We start from the raw sequence: 18,085 nt of genomic DNA on the forward strand, positions 1-18,085 counted from the left end.
AGTTGGTGCCGAGGCCTAGTCGGTGCCGAGGCCGAGCCATCGTGGGTAGGGGCTCGGTAGGCGTGAATCCCAAGGTTATAGAGACCCTGAGGTGAATTGCCGAGGCGTGGAGGGAGCGGCTGACCCTGTACACTGATTCCGATGCTACAGGGATCCAAGCTTAACTCCCCATGCCGCATTGTCCTCGGAGCAGTTAGAGTTAGGCAGCATAGTGCGGTATGGACAGTGGTCGTGGGCACAGTGCTGCGCACAGTGGCTAGTAACTCCTGCCTTGTCTTGTTTCGGGCAGCATGGTGTCGATGTGACTTGCGTCTCGTCGGCAACTTCTCCCGTACCGAGCCATCATCCGGACGACGTCGTGGGAGTGGTTGGTCGAGGCAGAGGCGATGGGGCGGTTTGTCGAGCCCGCCTTGAGCGAGGTGGAGTGTTGGTAACTCGTCCGAGGCCTTCTGGGCGGGGTCTCGGGCGAGCGGGAGAATTGGTTTCCCGTCTGAGGCCTTTGGCGAGGCGGAGAGGCAGTTAACCACCCGAGGCCTTCTGGGCGTGACCCGTGTGCGACACGGGGGCCTCGGCGGTCAACGTCGTACTCGGTTTAGGTGGAATAGCGTGGGACGTGTGTCCACAGGGCATGGTAACCCCTGTACCGTCAGTAAGGGATGGTAAAAAGAAGATTTGACCGTTGTCCCATCGCTCCTGTTGCTATACCCTGCCGGTCGTGGCTGACGTAGCGGGTGCATGTAGGCGCATTAAATGGATGGGACAGCCTGCCAGAGGGACAGTTGAGGCGGAGGCGACAAGGACACGGGACGAGCCCAGCCTCGGGCAAGGCGGAGCGGGATCGGGACGTCCGAGACCCTGACCGAAGGCCTCGGGCGAGGCAGAGATTTGGTCCGAGACCGGACTCGGTCAAGCCGGCCTCGGACATCACCGTGAACTGTTTCCTTAGTTTGACCAAGGAGGCCTCATGGGGGTTTTATGAGTTTTTTCGGCTTTCTCTTAGGGTACCCCCTTTTTATGGTACCCGATAGGGGGATTAGAAAGCCAAACCAATATCACGACAAGGCATGCTATGTGATAATGGAGGTCAGGCCAGACGGGCAGATCCTTGAGCCATATACATACAAGGCGAAATTCCGTAATCACATCGGGTTTGTAGTTAGAGATAAGTTGAACCCAGCTATCCGTGGCTGGAATCTTGTACCTATGAGCCAAAAGGTAGACCTATGGGAGAAGCTGAAGTAGAACTTCAGGTTTCCGGAGGGAACGCACGAGTTGGTACAACAAAATGCTTTTAAGATAATGGGGTAGAGCTTCCGACGTTGGCGGTCAGATCTAAATAAGAACTTTATCCAATAGAAGTTAACTCCTTTCCATGAGTCTGGCAACATAACTCCTAGTCAATGGGAGGAGCTTGTGGCTGAGAAGACTTCAGAGGCATCATTGGCCCTCAGTGCCCGTAACAGCGAGCAGGCGAAGAAGAACCAACACTACCCTCGTCTAGGCCCCGGTGGCTACGCTGGCAAGCAAGAGGTCTTTAGGGAGATGGATGCAGAGGCCGAAGCTACCGGGAATACGGAAGTGCCAAAGTTGAAGCCACGCCTCAAACAGTGGATATACGCGAGGAGTGTGTATTCATCCGGTAGTAGCCTCAAGTTTGCTAAGCCAGAGACCGAAGAGGTAGTATCAAAGATACTGAAACTTGCTGAAGACAAGGAGAAGGGCGCATTCAACCCTTCCAGAGAGAGGGACGAGCTTACCATTGCCTTGGGAAACCCCGAGCACATAGGATGCACCAGGGGGGCTAGGGAAGAGGATGTCCTAGAAGCACGAATTCGTAGAGGAGAGACACATGTACAAGAAACATGGCAGAGACCGAGAGTCTAATCTTGAGCGCCAAGTGAAGGCTCTAGTAGAAAAGATGTTGGTGGAGAAAGGACTGTCTATGATGGAGCCACAGACACTAATGAGGCCGCCCGGAGAACTGGCGGTAGTTGGTAGCCCTCCGGATGTTCCCAGCAGTCAAGGTTCCAATACAACCGGAACCCCCGTCGATCGCATACGGGTGCCAACCAGTTGCAAATTGGTGGTTCCGATGGGCAGGCAAAACGTGATCATTGAGGTGGCAACGGGCGTGGCACATCCTCCGGGCGGCACGTGACACAATAGGGACATCCTGCAGGACTACACTCGGGTCGAGGTGCATACCGTGTGTAACATAACCGACCAAATTATAAGAACGCAAGTACAAAAACAATCACCAAAGTGATTAAATCCCTGTACTTAAGCTCCCATAATCTCGGTAGTCCATAAATCACGAAGGACTTCAAACAACTCCCGACATACAAACCAAGACCGTAGTGATTCAACACAACACATCATTCATTACAATATTTCACAAGTGGCATTCGGATTACATCCATCAGAGTTCAAATAAAATATTACAAATCAAGTTCAAATTTGCGGAAGCAACATAGTTTAGTACATAACTTCATAGTTTCAAATACATTGCTAGATCTTAGTCATGTCCCACAAAAGCATCTTCAGGTACGAGAACTAGGAGAGACCGCGCCCAATGGTCTAGTCTTCATCCCCAGCCAGGGAGAAGGCAATACTTACAGCAACCAAAGTAGAACTGGCCATCTGCAACAGGTGGGAGATAAACCCTGAGTACGAGAAGGTACTCAGCTAGACTTATCCGTCAAAACTAGAAATAAAGGACACCAAGGGTCATGCAAGGCTTATGAGGTGGTCTAGCTTGACACAGTTGCATAAAAGAGCTTATGAATATAGTGACCACCTTAACTTAGCATTAAGTTTATCATCATTTACCTGTCCACTAGATTAGCACCTGTACTAGAGCACTCACTTATTAGGAGTAAACAATATTAACCATAGCAGGTATAATAAGGCTGTCATCATCATACCATCATTCCTGAACCATTATGTTATTTAGTGTATCTACTTTGGAGATAAGCCCGTCAAGTTCTCACTAACCGGTGAGAGACGGCGACTCGAATCGAATTACAACTCAGCTGAGGGGGTATTCCTAACTCTCACCCTGGCATACTTTGCAAGGGTAGCCGTGGGTCACCTTTGGTACAACTCAGGAACCAAATTCGCGGGTTCGATCAGCGCTAACACTCTCAGGGATTACCCTTCTGCCAGGACGATCAGGACTTTTAAATCACCTGCCCTTGGACTCACGCCTACGGCTCCCTTCTGAGGTGTACTTTATACTTATCGACTCCCGACCTAAGGTGAGCTACTCGGCTTCGTGGTCGATCTCCAGACCCGGCCAACTAAGAGAGAGGCATGCGTTCAACATGAATAGGAAAGGCTCTAAGATTCAGTCCTTAAGCGACACAGATAGAGTCACTACAAACCGGCAAGCCTCCGCCCGGTCTTCAATTTAAATTAGGACATGTTCTTTTCCACGATAGCAAATATAGCCAACCGTGCCATATGTATCCCTATAGCTCGCAGGTGACAGGAAATCACCTAACTTCTACCGCGTTTAAGCAGGGCTAAGCACTAAACGAGCCTGAGCTACATAGGATTCAGGGTATCAATATCTAGACAAGGATTGGATAACCAATGTAGCAAGTGTTTGCATCCAACACCTAAACTTAATGCAACAATATATATGTAACAATAATACTTAAATTGCATTTCAGAAGTTAAGAGGCTTAATATGCTCCGAGGCTTGCCTTTGACAAAGTTGCACAGACGGTGATCCGGGCACTCAACGGCGACCTCGTCTGGCACTTCTCCCGAGGGCTGCACCTCTTGAACTTCCGGTGTTGGCTGCTGCTGCTCCCCGCTCGGTTCCTCGAATTCCAGCAGTGTCACTCCTTCCGGTACACCTATTGCATGCAGATGCACGAGATAAATATCATGGATGCATAAGGAATGACATGATGCTCATGATGAATGGATAACAGTAAGTATTTAACGAAAACATCACTGGACACTCGTTTACCGATTAAGAATAGCTCTATTCAAATCACTTTAAAACATGTATCTAACTTAACTCGAAGAACAAGATCAACTTACCTAACTTGCATAACCTAAGATAAAGATGCTCATCTTCAGTTAAAGGCCTAACACCTAGGAACATTACCACAAGCTTAGGAATAGTAAAGGCATACTTAAATCAATAGTTAAGGTTTCATATGCAAACGAGCAATTCCTTAATTCAATCACAACAAGAGTTCTACAATTTCAAATGATTTGCAAGAGGACATTCAGGAAAGCTTATGAAATTCTCTACAAATCATTTATAAACATCAAAGCATGATTCTTACGTTAACCAAATCGAATTCAAGTAAACATAGAATCTGTCCAGAAATGGCAGGTTTACTAAATTAAATATTTAGTGATGACGCAAAAGCATAATTGGACCCAACTAAGTTTACCAACTTGTTGTGCATACCAGAGGAACATCAGAAAGTATAGTGCCAACTTCTAAATAAATTATTTACTGTCCTTTTCTAATTTATTTAGTTAATTAGGTGATTAAAGCAACATATCATAAAACTATACAGAAAAATCTACAAAAATTACAGTAGCTACCTCATGCTTCACATAGACTACCATAAAAATTTCAAAGCAATTGGACAAGCAGAAATTGCTGTATCAAAAATAACAGATGGCATGTCTATTTCTAGCATAATTAGGAAACCCTATTGAAAAGTGTCAACCAATAGATTTCACATTTTTCCTAGTATCATTCTAGCATAAGAATAGCACTCACCAAATTTTACCTTTATTGGATCTATAGAAAAATTATGAAAAGTCACCCAAGATCCATCCATGCAAATAAGAGAATTACCTAACTCCTACATACAGTGTCCAAAGTGTACGAAAATTTAACTACAAGCTATTCATGATATGAGCAGTACACCATAAAAATTTTATGCCATTTGGAGCTACACAAAAAAAGATATAATTACCCCTATTTCCCACATGATTAAAAGAGATAATTAGCAACTCCATTTTTCATAACAGAACATGGCATAAATTATATTTTTAATATAAACTAGACATTACCAGGAACTCAACAAAATTGGAACCACATCATTTGGATCTACCAACCAAGAGATATAGATTTTTGAATTTGTACTCAAATCTGTGAAAAAAGAATAAAACCAAACAAATTGGAAACCCTAACCACTACTGCTGGGCCGGCCCGAAAAGCCATTGCGGCCCGCGACGCGCGCGCTAGCACATTCAGCGCGGCCCAGAAACACGGCGTGGCCCAAGGTCGGCTCCCGCCTGCGTGCGACTGCTGACAAGCGGGCCCCGCAAGTCAGAGAGACAGACACGGGAGGGAAGAAGAGCGACGGTGGTAGCTCGTCGCCGGTGGCAGCTCCGGCGAGGCCATGGGTACCAGCGTGTTCACCTCACCCGTGCGCACCTAGGGGTACCATTAATCGCAGCAATTTCGGTGGCTAGGGAGAATGGCGACGGCCATGGCGGCGCACGGCCGCGGGTTGGCCAGCTCTGGCGAGCCGACGGCGTCACGGCCCTAATGGTCTACCCTACGAGCATCAGCATCACTCACTGGACCAAGAGCAAGGGAAAGAGGGGGCAGTAAGAGGCTCAAGCGGTACAGCCACGTGCGAGCTCGGCCGGCGGCGAACATGACGACCCGGTGGAGCCGCCTTCACGGTGAGCCCTACCTGAGGCGAAGACGAGGTTACAGTGAGGTCGAGGACGTGGAGGGGCTCACGGTGGTGCTGTGGTTCAGGGGAATCAGACAATGGCGCTCGGTTTTGGGTGATTTGGCTCGTGGCGGCCACGGCTTCCCGGTCACCGCACTCGCGTGGAAGAGAACGGCAGAGGGGGAAATGGCAAGAGGAAGAGGGAGTGAGCGAGGCGCTGGCTTGGCTTTCATCTGGGAGCACGGCGCGTGACATGGAGGCGCTAGCTGAGCATGCACGCCATGCGGTGGCCAGCCTCTGAACCGGTCGGCCACGGCGTTCACTGAATGTTTTCTGAAACGCCTGAATCGGGGTCTGGTGGCACGACTGACAGCGCCGATTCATCGCCTCAAATCTCGTAATCCAGCCAGAGTTAACGGTAGGTAGTAACAGCAAACTTGTAGAGCTACAGGAGTACAACAACATTGTCAATTGGGGCTTGGACTAATTCGGTTTGGATTGGGAGATACAAGGTCGCAAAGAGGGGCTCATGAAACTGTAAGCCAGGGCTTGACTGGAAAAAATTTTCTAAGTCTGAAATCAGCAGGGAAACCTAACTTGTGGGCCCTGTTGAGCATGTTCAAGCCATTTTCATGAGATGGTCATATTGACACTTTTGTTCCTTGATAAATTTGCTACAACTTTGGTAAAGGGTGCACATCCATGCAAGGTCTCTAGGTTGGACTTTTTAATCAGTCAAACAGAGTCACTCTAGAGGTCATCCTAAAGTCAAACCTCCACCTAGAGGGCAATTTAGTCATTTTGGTCCACATGAACAATGTCCCATCAATTACCCTAAGTGTAGTTAAGGTATATTAGACCATAATTAACCACTCTACCCAAGTGCTACACCAACTTCTAAGTATCACATGTGATGAAACCACAAAACACTCAATTTACCCTAATGTTGCAATTCCATGTTTCACATGTTTCATGACTTTGTTGTAATTTTAAACTTGTCATATTACTACCATGTTGCCATGTTTCAAGGTATGAGAAACTCATGTTGCATTTACATGTGGCACTAACTACCATTCACAAGCAATCAAGTATGAAACAAACATAATTGAGAATGTTGCATATGCATGTTTCAGTAACAATGACATGATGAGGTAGATGATGCACATGTTTATGAAATGAAATGCAATTTTGTGGAAGCCCAACACCTAGGGTGTTACACCGTGAAGCCCGAGTTCATGACTTGGAAGATAGAACACCCTACTCCCGAGGGGCTCGTGTTACTCGGAGACGTCATGAACCAGTTCATCCTCTGGCACAGATGTGACATTGTATTGACCGAGTCTTCGCCAACTCTGACTGAAGTTCATCCTCTGGAGCGACCCGTAAATGTGGTGCTATATGTATAAGGCTTTCTGTTTTTTCTTATATATATATATATATATATATATATATATATATATATATATATATATATATATATATATATATATATATATATATATATACCATCTCGGTTCCAAATTATAAATCGTCCTGCCTTAATTTTTCTATACACTTCATTATACGTGTGTTTTACAAGTCACATTAGCTTTGTCCTAAGTCGAACATTACTAACTTTGACCATTCATTTCAAAAAAATCCTTATTGTTTTACAACATATGAATTATAAATTATGAAAGTATTACTATTATTTCACAACATATGAATTATATATTATAAAGTATTTCTCATAGTGAATCTAAAATTTAAATCTTATGTCATAAACATATATATAATTTTTTTAAATCGATAGTCAAAAGTATAAATATTTGATTTAGGATAAAGCTAATATGATAAGCAAATAAAATCAGAGGAAGCATTTTATTATAATTTAAAAAGCTAAAATGGCCTTAATTTAGAACGGAAAGAGATTAAAGTATATGGTATTATTTATTTTTAAGGAAAAGTATAGACTGTGAATGAAGATAATTAAAAAATAGTGGAAATGAACCGTCTTTTTTTAGCAAAGTGGAAACGAACAGCTAGTGAGGCTGCAAGCCACACGTCCTGGAAATGTACAAACCTCACGGCCCACACGCTACTATATCCAAGTGAGCCGAGCCAAACAGATTATTGGTTGCTGCTGCAGTGCTGCCAACCAGGTGTGATGGTGCTGCGCGGGGAATTTTCTTTTTAAATAATATTATTTTAATAATAACTAATAGCAAAACTAAGTGCTGTTATGGAAAAGTTGCAAGTATGGATGCTTTTTGGCTATATTGATGAATGGTCCACAGGGCATTAATCGGCATTTCGATTGATGATATTGTTATAAATCATACAGACTCTATTCTAAAAGAACTCTATTCTAAAAGAAAAGAAGGAGCTAACCAAGATCGAGACTTTGTTAACAACTTCAATTTATTGGTGAACAAGGGAGGAATCCTAATAACCAGGATGGAGACTTTGTTAACAACTTCAATTTATAGGTGGCGCGTGGTGCTGTAGTAACAGAAGCATGCCTCCGGTGTTTTCTCCTAATATAAATTAGTGAGCCAATGCACACTAGTTTGGTTAAAAACTTAAAATATACGTGTGCACTATTTATATGATAACTTATTTTACATGTGTACGGAACACAGGTAAATGATAAATCAGATTACTATTTATCTGGCACAATCTCATAGTTTTTCAAAGTTCTGAATAATGTTTATTCTAACGCGAAAGAACAGCTATATCTTCACGTACGGATAAATACTCCCATTATACACCAAATAAAGCCAGTGAAACGCTGGTTCTATATATATATAAAGTTACTATAGGCGACCTGCTGGTGAGTGATACATTATATACGCTACCGGACTGCTTGAATTCGCCGAGTGTCCGAAACACTCGGCAAACCACCTAAAACACTCGGCAAATGGTTCGCCGGCACTCGCCAAAAAAAATGACGGCAAAGCCAACTTTGCCGAGTGTTTTTTAACGGGCACTCGGCAAAGCCTTTGCCGAGTGCCCGACACTCGGCAAAGTTGAAACCGAAAAAACCCGAAAAAATAGGATTTTTTACCAAAAAAAAATGGATTTTTTTTATCGATGAAGGCCCCCACCGGCCAGCGCCCACCCATCTACGATATTTTTCGCGTGAATTTCATGGCTACGCGACCGACGCGATTCGAACCCGAGACCTCTCACTGTGCACGTACCTCCTCTACCACTACACCACACTCTCACTTGCGTCTGGATTCCGTTTTAGTTCCCAATATATTATACTAAACCGAGTGTAAATTGCATGTTTGAGGCCCTAAACGAATTCAAATAAAAAAGTTGTAAACTACAAAGTTTCATAACTTTTCGAGATCTACACTTTTAGTTTAGGAAGTTTTTTCCATCCGAGGTCGTTTATAAAATTTGAATTTTAAAATTTTGAAATTCAAACACAGTTTTGCACGACAAGATGTTTTCAAATCAAAAAGTTGTAAACTACAAAGTTTCATAACTTTTCGAGATCTACACTTTTAGTTTAGGAAGTTTTTCCATCCGAGATCGTTTACAAAATTTGAATTTTAAAATTTTGAAATTCAAACACAGTTTTGCATGACAAGATGTTTTCAAATCAAAAAGTTGTCAACTACAATGTTTCATAACTTTTCGAGATCTACAGAGTTTATTTTGGTTGTTTTTTCATCCGAGGTCGTTTGAAAAGTTTGAATTTTAAAATTTTGAAATTCAAACGCAGTTTTGCATGACAAGATGTTTTTAAATCAAAAAGTTGCCAATTACAAAGTTTCATAACTTTTCGAGATTTACAAAGTTTATTTTGGTTGTTTTATCATCTGTTCATCCGACATGGTCGTTCTAACATTGTTCACAAATCTTATATATCTCTCTTGTAGTTTCATAAACTACAAGAGAGATATGTTAGATTTGTGAACAAATTTATTTTCACTTTGTCGTATGAAGAAAAGACCAAAACAAACATTGTACATCTTGATGAGTTATACAACTTTGTAGTTGAAAACTTTTTCATTTGAATTAATTTACTGCTTCAAAATGTGCTTTGAAATTTTCTTTGCCGAGTGTCAAAAAATAACACTCGGCAAAGAAGCTCTTTGCCGAGTGTCAAAAAAAAACACTCGGCAAAGAAGCTCTTTGCCGAGTGTTAAAAAAAACACTCGGCAAAGAGCCTCTTTGTCGAGTGTCAAAAAAAACACTTGGTAAAGAGCCTCTTTGCCGAGTGTAAAAAAAAAACACTTCGCAAAGACGTCTTTGCCGAGTGCCCGAAAAACAACACTCGGCAAACCACCTGACACTCGGCAACTGGCCGGTCTCCGGTAGCGATATGGATAGGGATGAAAACGGTACGGATATTTTTCGACCGTATTCGAAACCGAATCTGTTTAGAGGCGTTGAGATCTGTCCGTATCCAAGTCCGGATATCCAACATCCGATACCGTATCCGTATCCGAATACTCAAATCGCATATTTATGATGTCGATATCCAATCGTATCCTATCCGACATAGTTGACACTATCCGTATTAGAATCCGAATTCGGACAGAAATATGAAAACAAATGTAATATCGATGATATCCGTCCTTATCCGATCCGTTTTCATCCCTGTAGATGGATAACCACTGGCACTAAATCAATCATACTCAATAAGCACATCTAGCGTGGTAGGGTGGCAGATTCCATGAACTCTTCCTCTAAACTATAACATCGCTGGTTGTGTTCCAGTGGTAAATTGGCTCCCTGACCAGGTTCTGTGGCAAATGCTTGGCAAGTAGCTTTAGCTCTTCGAGTTAGCAATATTGTTTCATTTTGCTGCTCATTTTCCGGGCTGCTTTGCCAAGTGCTCACCTGTTTCTCTCGTAAAATCTGTAATTCCATCTCCACTTGCTTCATTGTAGGCCTTTCTTCACCACGTAATCTTAAGCACATCTCCGCAATGGAGGCGATGCTGCTGATCTCCTCCTTGGTTGCTTCCTGGGCAACTTGAAGATCAACTATATCAGTGATTTCTCTCTCTTTCAATGCCTCAAGAAAGTAGTTTGACAAGTTCTGAACCAAGCCTGAGTTACTTGTGAAAATAGGCTTCTTTCTAACAAGCAGCTCTAGAAGTACCACCCCAAAACTATACACATCACTCTTCGCATTTAGTTGCCTCGTATAGAAATACTCTGGATCTAAGTAACCAAATGTACCTTGTACATTCGTAACAATGTGTGTTTGATCAACTGGAACCAATCTTGAAGCGCCAAAGTCTGAAACTTTTGCTGTGTAGTTCCCATCCAAGAGTATATTAGAGGACTTCACATCACGATGGAAGACTGATATTGAAGCTGCTGAGTGGAGATATGATAAAGCTCCTGCAGCTTCCGTGGCGATTCTTATGTAATCATTCCAAGACAAAGAAACATCATTTCGTGATTCATCATGGAGAACTTGAGTCAATGATCCATTGGAAATATAATCATATACTAGCAATGGAACCTCAGATTCGAGACAACATCCAAAGATCTTCACGATGTTTCTGTGATTTATTTCAGAAAGTATTGCAACTTCATTGATGAATTGCTTGATCTCGCTGTACTCAATGACTAGAGACTTCTTTATTGCAACAACACGTTGGTCAGATAAAATGCCTTTATAGACCATCCCGTGGCCACCATGTCCAATGATACGTGTGGGATCAAAGTTATTTGTTGCCTTTTCTAGCTCTTCAAGAGAGAAAATATTTGTTTTGTCAGGCGACGTCAACTGTTCTAAAAGAAGACCTTGGTTCTTCTGGAAATAAGTCCTGCGTAGTTGCTTTTGAACATTTCTTCTCCATCTACGAAGAAGAAATAATGCAAGGAAGGCCAAGAGTACGATGCTGAAGCCTCCCGAAAGTCCGATAATAATACCTATATAGACACGAACATAACCTCCTTATATATATTGTACCTTATTTTGCAATAGAAATACTATTAGTAATAACAATAATAAATATGAGCACAAATGATGTTGTTATTTAGTAACAACAGTAACGATACCTATGAGCAGAACCTGCTGCTTTGTTCTAGTACACTGATTATTTGCCTGATCATATATCGTCTTTCGAGGGCATTCAATGCACTTGAAGCTTCCTTCTATATTACTGCACAGTCTGCCCTTACAAATGTCTTGCTGAAGGCACTCATCAATATCTGCAAACCAGATCTAAGATGTGACAACGCAGAGAGAGTTTCAAAGTGAGTGATAAAAGGAGAGAGATGTCGGGTACCTTGACAACCACTCCGAATGTACGGATTCCCTTGGAAGCCATCTGTGCATTTGCAGCTGTATCCAAAATAATAGCCGTCAGGTGTGTTCACTTCCACACACCTGCTGTTGATACTCACACAGGCATACCCAGATGTATTCTGTTTAGCTTTAGCACAGCTTAGATTAGCAACAACCCATTGCATAGAGGTGCTTGTCAAACCATAACCATAAAAATCATTAAAACCGGGCGCATTCATTATTTCTTCAGTGTAGTTAAGTATCCCTTCGTTAACTTGGAGACTGATGATCACAACCCCACGAGGTGCCAACTGGAGAACAGCTGATGATGTCGCATTTGTGCAGAAGAGGTGAAAATTTTCCATAGCGAAGCAACCATCTTCTAAGCCAAATGGGAATGGCACATCCATGTTTCCACAGTGACGGGTACAGTTAGCTCTGTTTCCTTTTGGATTATACCCTAGTTTCAGTAAGAAACATGTTAACCATGCATTCAAGTTCCAAATGAAAAGGTAACTGTGCATAAATCGACTTGTCATTTTGTATGCTACACTTTTCATGGTAATAAACAAATAAATAAGTAAAACATTTGTTTCACTCAATCAGTTGCCAAAATATAAAGTGACATTACAATTGTATATATATAAGAAATACCAACAATATGAGTAAAATACACATTTCTACACTTAAAATTACTGATTAAGTGAACTTTAAAATTTTGCGTACTAATCCGTCGACTCCTGCAGGCTAATCCTAAGAGACATATGCATTAGTTATTGTTTAATATCTCTGACTAATAAAAAATACTTAGATTAAACTATACTTTTTTCCCTTTATTCATTTTCTAACACAATAAAGCGTAATAGATACTCTGCAGTATCTATCCAGTTGTGATAAACTTATTAATCGCTGGTCTATATATTTTTTCATCCATATACTTAGTTTTTTCCTTCACATGACAATTATGTATATTTTCAATATGAATTTAGTTAAAACATTAACTTCAACTATGGTAGATATATATTTTAGGTTGTTATAGATCTTAAAGTTTAAGTGATCCCATATCTTATGACATCATAAATTTAAATTTTCATTTTAAAATTTAATCTTATTAATTGCTATAGATTTTGTCCTCTATAAGCATAATAGATACTTCATAGCATATATATCCAATTGCAAAAGTTATCAATCAATAGTCTACATATTATCCTCAAGTTAAATTATAAATCTTGTGCTTATTAACTCTAGTTTTGTACTTTTTAGAAATAGGAATTTTGGGCCATGGACAACACTCTTAAGTTCATGACACAACAACCATTTAAAACCCGCACTACATTACTTAATAAGATCGGTGGTAGAGCTTGATGTAATCCAAGATGGTGTGGCGGTGCTAACCTCAAGATGATATGAATATTTAAACCTTATAATGACTGTTTACTCTAAAGAAGTCTCAAAGGCCAGGAAGATATAGCTACCTTTGGTCTACACTAACCTCTTTCACTTCTCAAAATGTTTGAGTTTTCTTATAAAGAATTATATCTGCAGTAATGATTACACTATCAACATAGATATGTAAAACGTTTTAGTTTAAATTTATAAATACATCTAAAGTAAGACTTATATATAAATTTTATGTCATGATTGCTCATATGTTTTCAATAATTTGTTAGTATCATTAGTATATGAGTTGTTAATGAAATATTTTTATGATTGTTGAAACATAGCATATATTTATTACTTATGCAAGCATATGTAGTTGATTTGCCAACGGACGGTAGGCCAGTTGGTCAAGCGCTTCCTGCGGCACCCTCAGGTCCTGAGTTCGACTCCCCGTGGGAGCGAATTTTAGGCTGAGGTTAAAAAAATCCCATCGTCCGTCCCCATAACCAAAGCACTGGGGGGGGCATCGGCCCAACTCTCACTTGGGCAACGGAAAGCCACCGTGTAAGGGTGGGGGCGGAGGTTCGGGGGTTTTCTCGGCCAGGTGAGAAGGTCCTTCTTCTTATTTGAAATGCTGCGGGGGCAGTCTTAACACCCCCCCCTCCCCCCCCGGTCGAGTTTTTTTTATATGTAGTTGATTTGAATGATTTCACAATATGTATTTTCATTTAATCAAATGCTAATATATTAATATTGATGAAAGTGGGTAATGTGGAAACATTATATGCTTTATGATTATTTAAACAACTTTTTTGTAATAGAAAATGTTGGCAATTAGATGTAGATTTGAGAGGATATTGTAGTAATGATAGAAGTGGTAATTTAGATGCAAATTTAAGGATTTACATATAGATTATATATTATAATAGCATGCGAGTAATTAGATACAAATTCAGGTTTACTTTAGATCATATTTCTTGGTGGCTTGGGTCTGTAATTTAAATATAGATAGGTTACTTTAGGTTGTTTTACACAATAGCAGGGATGGGTCATTGGAGTCTACTGAATTGATAGCCAAATGTTTATGGTTTTTGTGAGAAATTTTGTCATTTATCTTTTTTCTCATAGCGAGTATCATGAGATAATAGGAAGGCTCCATTGGGGACCTCTAGTTAGGATTTCTACGATTTATATTCTTTAATATAGCGTGATACGTATTTAGTTGAAACTAGGACTTAGTTATATATTTAAGTCCTTGTTGTATCCTTTTCTGTTACATAATGAATCTATATTTTTAGCTTTCAAATTTTAATCTACTTATAGCAATTTTTAATCGACAAGCTAAGTTAAAACCTCTGTGTTAATTATATCTTTTATTCAAACATTTTATCTTCAGTTTTATTTTAAAAAATTCTAGGTCTAGGCTTCCCTTTGAGTTCTTAAAATGACATAAATAGTCTTTTTTAGTTTGCACCGTGGCACTCAAGATGCTTTTTCGATAGCCATGGCATGAATGAAATGTGTACTTGACCGTTATCCCTTGCTTTGGTTCTCTCTCTCTTCTTATCTCTCATCGGGCCCCAATTCTTCTTCTATCTTCTTTGAATTCAGACCGTCACCCAACATACCAGTAACATAGAGTGCTTATTAAATTATATCTCATGAGAAATATAAGTTAGAAGTAAGCATAATGCTATGCACCATGATCCATATCAAAGAATTATATGTAGTAGTGTTATTTTATAAAACATAGAGCGCTTAAAATGAAATAGTTGCCATATTGATATGACATAATATTTCAGTCCAAATGTATAAACTTATTTAAAATAATAACTTACAAAATTCATTATCATGGAGTATCAATATAACTTAAAGTGAATTGGCAGTGTCATCGCTATGTGGTTAGTTAAGAGAACATTTTTCCACACTTGATAAGCAATTACAATAAATATTTATCCTAAGATATACATGCTTATTTGTCCTACATTGTGCATAGAGTTATGCTTACTTCTAACTTAATAGTGATAAAAATGTGTAATTTAGAAATATACATAGTAGAATTTATGAATATTGAATTATTTTTCATAATAGCTTACAATAGTATTTATATATAGATTTGAAAGATCTAACACAGTTAAGGTGGATAATTTAGATACAAATTAAAAGATATTACTTTCTATATTTTCTTTTATAATAGCATATGCGGATAACTTAAATGCAAACTTAGGGGTTGTTTTTGCATTATCTTTCATATCAGCGGGAGTGTGTAATTTATAAAAAAAAGTATTAGAAGGTTACTTTAAATTATTTTTCATAATGATAGAGGTGGTTAATTTAGATACAAATTTATGGACTTATTTGAAATATCTTACATAATGGCATAGGTGGACAATTTAGATTCAAATTAGGGGGGTTATTGTGACTTATCTTTTATAATGACAATGGTGGGTAATTTGAATAAAAATTTAGGGGGTACTTTATGGATTTTTTTCATAATGGTAGTGGTGGGAATCTTTTATAAAACAAAATAGATCCTATGGTTATTATTGATAATGGTGATTAGAATATACAAATAAAATGTCTAATGTTTCTGATTACTGTGATAATTTCTAAGATTTTTTTCCCAGTGCATCTGGTGAGAATGAACATGGAGGCCTATATATTTGCTAAGCATGGCTGAGGCTACAACAATTATGTTAGAAGCAGCAGGGAGAGTAGATATGAAATGGTACCAATATGATTTCAAAAAAAAAAAATGGTACCAATATTGTCGTCGGTGCAACCGTCAATACTGTAGGCGTTGCCTGTGAAGCCTTGTTCGCATTCGCAGGTGTAGCCAAATGTTGTGTCGTCGTTGCAATGAGTGGTTGCTGATATACAAGCATACTCTGTCCGGTTCTTCTCGGCGGAAGCACAGTTGGGTTGGTCGACGATGTTCCAAAAGAGCCGGGTGGTCCAAAAGAACCGGGTGGAATTACTGGTAACCAGGGGGTTGCTGGTAACAACGGTGATTCTATCCCGCAATAGAGAGGTCCGGTCAGAAGATCTGGAGGCGCCGATGCTGCTGTTTTTCCGGTGGACGAAACTGAGCTGAATAGATATCTGGAAAACGTCTTGCACCAAAACAGAGCAGCATCCCATGCCGCTGCAGTTGTAGCTAGCCGCCACCTCCGTGATTATTTCTTCGCTGCCGGGGCACCAAGTTGAGCAACCAAACACAGGCCTGCTGGTCATCTGGTCGATCCAGTACACATCCAGGTCGCAGCCTGTCACGCTGAATGTTGCAGAGCTGCCAAATGAGAAGGACCTCCCAGGGGTTTCCGGGACATGTCGTAAACGCGTACACCGGAGTTCATGGGGATGGCACGCCAGATGGAGACCAAGACGAAGTCGGCGATGTTAACTTCGATGCTGTCGACCACCTCGGTGATGCCATCTCGCAAGAAGAGCTTCGGGGACCGACTGGCGTCGTCGTCGCAGATCAAGCTGAAATCGGGCCCCCGGGAGCAATCCGCTCCGACGCCGAATGGGTAGGCGAAGATCAGATTGCCGCAGCTCGTCGGGCAGCCGTCCAACGACGTCCTGTTTACTCCGCCCATGATGCTTCCGGAGGCTGCTAGCACGGTGGTCGACGACGTCTCTACTGCAGACCAAACAATCACCAGAGAGAATAATAGTGCCGCACAAAGCATCATTGGCAAGGTTATCATGATAGTCTAAAGCTCTCACCCTCGCCAAACTTGATCTCGCTCAGTTTTTTTTTTGTGTGTGTGTGTGTGTGTGTATGAACCTAGCAGTAGTGCAAGTGCATGGCGGAATGAGACCATGGCAAAAAATGCACTCCACATAATGCTTGCCCGTCCGTCACTCCGACCTTTGCCACCAGCTGCAATTTTGGACGTCCTTGCAAGCTGCATATGCCCTGGTCAAGGTCAAAACTTGTTCACACGCATATATGTGGAAAAAAAATAAATGGCTAGGAGACCCTGCCGACATGCCGGCTAGGAGTCTTCCTTACTGCCGCCTTGCCTGAAAAAACACTGAATTTCTTTTTTTAATAACACTACTAAAAAGAATTTTAAAGACAACCCGTGGATATAAATATATAAAATAAACCTTTGGGAGACCCAAAGGTTCATGCTGCGCACCAGACTAGAGTCACGAGGTGTGGAGCAAGAGAAAACCATGGGATTAGCAGATCTAGACTATTGTGCCCTCAAACATGACAGGAATGTAGTAGCTAGACTAGAGATATCTTGTAATATGGAGAGTGACTATTTGGCTTCCCAATAAATATGATGTTTAACAGTCATAAAAATGGAGGAATACAACACTAGCCTTTAAATCTTTTTACTTCAAGTTATCATAGTTTTCTCCTAACGAGGGTTTGAGCAGGAACCGATATTCTCGATAGTTGGCATTGTCCGCGGTTCGTACTTTTCAATCAACAACGATGGCAAGAAAAACAACATCAAGGACACCTCCGGGCGACCCACAACACTCAAAATAATAACACCCAGAGTGATCCTTCAAATGCAACCATTTTGCTAGCTACTGCACCAAACCAAAGCAATGACCCAACCACACATGTCCCACCCATCGGCCCCTTTGAGGAGTTCACCTTTAAGCGACAACCACCAGCCGCTAACAACACGGTGCAACCTTTAGACTAGGCAACACGAGGCATTCAAACGACACTCTTCAGACACAACGTGATAAAGGAGTTATCATTCGATGAAGAGACACAGTTAGGAAGCTTGTATGATCAACTATGCGAGAAGAGAAGAAGGGTTGATCAA

The 18,085-nt window shown here is 41.1% G+C and overlaps 1 pseudogene; it reads right to left on the reverse strand.

The window, feature by feature from the left end:
• Nucleotides 1-10,054: 10,054 nt before the first annotated feature.
• LOC136486338 (wall-associated receptor kinase-like 3) lies at nucleotides 10,055-16,926 on the reverse strand (annotated as a pseudogene).
• Between the last annotated feature and the right edge of the window lie 1,159 nt (nucleotides 16,927-18,085).

Source organism: Miscanthus floridulus, chromosome 10, assembly GCF_019320115.1.
Source record: "Miscanthus floridulus cultivar M001 chromosome 10, ASM1932011v1, whole genome shotgun sequence".
Taxonomy (NCBI): domain Eukaryota; kingdom Viridiplantae; phylum Streptophyta; class Magnoliopsida; order Poales; family Poaceae; genus Miscanthus; species Miscanthus floridulus.